This window comes from Zootoca vivipara, chromosome 5 (assembly GCF_965207765.1).
Source record: "Zootoca vivipara chromosome 5, rZooViv2.hap1.1, whole genome shotgun sequence".
NCBI lineage: Eukaryota > Metazoa > Chordata > Lepidosauria > Squamata > Lacertidae > Zootoca > Zootoca vivipara.
In genome coordinates this window covers 78,053,587-78,058,633 of record NC_142588.1, presented here as the reverse complement: position 1 = coordinate 78,058,633, position 5,047 = coordinate 78,053,587, and positions in this window count along the sequence as shown.

Below are 5,047 nucleotides of genomic sequence, written 5' to 3'. Positions count from 1 at the left end.
AATTTGTGGGGAGCAGGCAGTGGCAGGGTATTGGGGAAGGCTTGGAGGGCTAGTTTAGGCTTGCAGGCCAACAGTTCACCACTCTTCAACTAGAAATATTTGCACTCTTGCTCCACCTTGGGTCACCAGACGTCGTTGAACTACAACTCCCATCATCCCTGATCACTGCTAGCTAGGGATGATGGGAATTGTAGTCCAGCTACTTTGGGGGATCCAAGGGTGAGAAAGGCTGCTCGAAAGGATGAAGTGTGTATTTTGTGGGAAATACAGGTCTCTGGATTTTTATTTATTTATTTGGTGTTGTACCACTTTAAACAGTCATGCCTTCCCCCAAAGAATTCTGGGAAGTGTAGTTTGTTAAGGGTGCTGAGAGTTGTTCAGAGGCCCTGTTCCCCTCACAGCTACAATTCCCAGAATTCCCTTGCGAGGAGGACATGATTGCTAAACCACTCTGGAAACTAGTTCAAGCTTGAACGTGTCCAGAAGAGGGCAACCAAAATGGTCAAAGGCCTGGAAACGATGCCTTTGAGGAACGACTTAGGGAGCTGGGTATGTTTAGCCTGGAGAAGAGAAGCTTAAGGGGTGATATGATAGCCATGTTCAAATATATGAAAGGATGTCATATGGAGGAGGGAGAAAGATTGTTTTCTGCTGCTCCAGAGAAGCGGACACGGAGCAATGGATTCAAACTTCAAGAAAGAAGATTCCACCTAAACATTAGGAAGAACTTCCTGACAGTAAGAGCTGTTCGGCAGTGGAATTTGCTGCCAAGGAGTGTGGTGGAGTCTCCTTCTTTGGAGGTCTTTAAGCAGAGGCTTGACAGGCATATGTCAAGAATGCTTTGATGGTGTTTCCTGCTTGGCAGGGGGTTGGACTGGATGGCCCTCGTGGTCTCTTCCAACTCTATGATTCTATCATTCTAACTGTAGCTCTAGGAAGGAAATCAAAAACTGGTCTTCTAACAACTCTCAGCACCCTTAACAGACTACAGTTCCACTTCCTAGGACCGGGGGAAGCCATTGCTATTTAACATGGTATGATAAATATATAGCTTTCATGCAGGTGTATAGTTCCACACAAGGGGGTGGTTTCAGGAGAACTTACTGTCCACCTAGTTTAGGACACTATAGAATGGAAAAGTAGAAAGAAAACAGGAGAAAAAGAAAGTTCAGTTAACTTTTCTATATCAGGGTTGTTCCTCCCCCAGCATTCATGCTTGAAGTACAGGTGAGTTGAACTTGGGTGCCATCCTACTGCAGAATGCCCCTCTGCAGACAACCTGTTCTCTGTTGCAGCAGTATTTCAGTTCACACCCTTGTTATATGTATAAGCAAATGGTACTCTAGCAGTCTCATTAGCTCAGCTCTCTTTTTGACCTTTGCATTGTCTGCAACACTTTACTCTATATAACACACTCAGCAGTTTCTGCTGTTCTGTGATATTCTCAAAGGGAGAGGAGATTAGAGCTTTCCTGAGAATTTGCATTGTATGGCAAAAAAATAATAAAAAAAAGATCAAGAAACCTTGAAGAGAGGGAAGGACAGAAAGGATGAAAGCCAAGACAGAATGAAAGAAGAGTTTTTTAAAACGTCTGAAATAAGTAGTAAAATAAAAAAGCGGAGTGCAAAGTTATTAAGTTAGGCTTTTACTCTAAAGCTTAAAGCCCCAGGAAATGTGAAAAATAATGAATAAATACGATATTCCCAAATCTGTTACTTTTTAAAAATTATATAAGAAAGGGTGTAATTTTAAATCCAGTTTTGCAAAGCTGGCTGCTGTACTGAGTCAGGTTAAAGAACTTCAGGCTGATGGTGGAATGTGGCCCTCCAAGCCTCTCTATGTGGCCCTTGGGATAGTTAAAAGCATGTGACCAGCATAGCAGTGGCCACTTATTATGTCAGTGAGTCCCCTCTAATTGTAAATGCTTCAAAGCCCATTTTGCCATGTGGCTCTCACTGTGGCCAATGATTCCTCATAGCATTCAAAGCTTCCTTCGGACAAGGCAGCACAATGACCTTGGAAGATTGGCCACCTGATGTCTGCAAAGGCTTATCCCTTTGGCCCAACACCTGGGTGCTTAAGGAGAAACTTCCAAGTTCAGGCTGCAGCTGCTGCTACTGCTGCTGGCCAACTCAGGTTTTATGGTGATGATGTGCACAGGGGGGCCTCACTGAGTACATGGGATGCGGGTGGCGCTGTGGTCTCAACCACTGAGCCTCTTGGGCTTGCCAAAGGTCAGCGGTTCAAATCCCCACGACGGGGTGAGCTCCCATTGCTCTGTCCCAGCTCCTGCCAACCTAGCAGTGCAAGTGCACAAGTAGATAAATAGGTACCACTGTGGCAGGAAAGTAAACAGAGTTTCTGTGAGCTCTGGTTTCCATTGCACCAGAAGCGGTTTAGTCATGCTGGCCACATGACCTGGAAAGCTGTCTGTGGACATATGCTGCTCCCTCGGCCTGAAAGCGAGATGAGCACCGCAACCCCATAGTCACCTTTGACTGGGCTTAACTGTCCAGGGGTCCTTTACCTTTTTACCTTTTACCACTGAGGAGCACTACATGAAGGCTGGTTGCTGCTGCTTCTGTGCTTTCCAAGTTCACCCAGTGCAAGGAACAGCTTTATCATGAAAAGTAGCTTTCCACTTTGCTTGTTCACCACGTTTCTTTCTTTGAAGATAAAAGTCCATGCATGCCAACTAGAATTCAGTTTTGGGGATGCAACATCATTTTTATGGACCTATGAGCATGTGGGAACCAACCTTGGCTTAGGTAATAGCATCTGGATCAACTGAGTTTACTTCTTGCCTGCAGATGTGCTTGGTAGGCACATAAGTGTCATCCAGATGCTATAATGATTAATTCCTGGTGGGGAAGATGAGTCACAATTGTCAGGCTTTGAACTGATAATTCTCTCCAAATGTGAAGCATATAATGCTATGTAGTGTTCAGATAATTTGGTCCAAAGTGGTGGTGTCCAAGACATGGCAGGCAACTGTCTATCCAAGTCTGATGGGGTGGGAGAAGGTTACCATGGCTGATGGAGTCAGGTGTAAGAAGCAGGAGAATGATCTATATAATTTAGCCTCACCATTGTTATTTATGGAGGATGGGGTCCACCTTTTAACACAGCTATCTACAAAATTGGTTCAGATTCTCTGGCTCTGGGGATAGCCTGGGGTGGGGGTGCAGGAAAAAGAGGAGAGGAAACTTTCCTTCCATGAACTTCCTCTTGTTCGCTTATCTTGGGCTCCAGACAATTGTCTTTCAATGATGGATGGCTGCCAGCAACTGCATGACAACACAAGCAAAAAAACCCGACTGTGGTTAAAAAATTACTGTTGCAGAATCAGTCACCATATAGTTTCAGGTACTGTACATACTGAGGGTGAATCACACTTCTGTAAATAAACATGCTGTGTAAATTGCCTTAAGATCCTGATAATTGAAAAGATAAGAACATTGAAAAGCTTCTCTGTAAGAGAGCACAAGCAATAGGGTTGGAGCTTCTTGCTATTCCTCAAGCTCAATTAAAATACATGCTGGTTTGAACAGATTTCAAACCTGTGTTAGAAGACGGGGGCCAAGCAGCCTTGCCTTGGACCCCCTTCCCTATAAAGAGCGGTGTGAAACAGGGTTGTGTTCTCACCCCGACTCCTTTTGGTCTATTCTTCTCCCTGTTGCTCTCCTATGCCATCAGCTTGACTGAAGATGGTGTTTGCATCCATCCAAGAACTGACCTGGCACATCTCCATGCCAAGGAAAAAGCTTGGCGAGTCCTTATTCAAGAGATGTTGTTTGCAGAGGTGTAGTGGGGGGGGCAGCAGGGGGCACTAGACACCACACTACAGGGGGCAGCACTTGCCACGGGGCCTGCAGCGCGCCTGAGCCACACATGTCTCCTGGGATTGACCAAGTGGCTTAAGTGCCTGCAAGCTCTGTGCTGCCCGAAATGGCAGTGCGAGGCTTGCATCTGTCCGCCACCTCTCCCTCAGTCACCCTACAGCTGGGGATGGGGACGGGCGGTGAGGCTCCTGCCCCAGCTTGCCCCACCCCCATGGGTGGCTTGCCCTGCCCCCACCCCTGGGCACAGGGCACACACACTGTCCTGGGCGCCCGAGCAGTTAGCTATGCCACTGATTGTTTGCAGATGACATGGCAAGCTCTGAGGAAGCTGTACAGCAGGTTTCCTCAACCTCAGCCCTCCAGATGTTTTTTTAAATAATAATATTTATTCATTTTACAGTGGTACCTTGGTTTAAGTACACAATTGGGTCCGGAAGTCTGTATTTAACCTGAAGCGCACTTAACCTGAAGCGAACTTTCCCATTGAAAGTAATGGAAAGTGGATTAATCTGTTCCAGACGGGTCCACGGAGTACTTAAACTGAAAGTACTCAAACCGAAGCATACATAAACCGAGGTATGACTATATAAGAAACAACAACAAACAAATAACATTTCTAACAAACAATAAATGAACAAAATACAACAAACAAACTAATAAAAAACAAAACAAAAACCATAAAAATATTTCTTATATAAACCTTATTTTCATTCACATCCTCAGATGACTTCCCTCATTCCCTTCTTTCTGAATTTCATTATAATACATTTTTATCAGTTTATTCTCCATCATCTAAAAACCAAATCTTAATTTAATTATTCCTTAATCTATTAACCAATTATTTAAATTCTACATTAGCTAACACTACTTCAAAATCTTATTTTAATGCTTATAGCCTACCTAATCTTCACAAAGGAAAAACTTTTCTAAATATTGCAATATTTTTTCAAATATATTTAAATTTTTTCCCAATCTTCTTCCACCGTCTCTTCCTTTTGGTCATGTAGTCTCCCCGTCATTTTGGCGAGTTCCATAAAGTCCAACATCTTCATTTGCCATTCATCTATCGTAGGTATCTCTGATGTCTTCCAATTCTTGGCTAGTAATATTCTAGCAGCTGTTGTGGCATACAAAAAGAATGTAATATCTTTCTTGGGGATTTCTCCCCCTACTATTCCAAGTAAGAAGGCTTCTGGTTTTTGTTT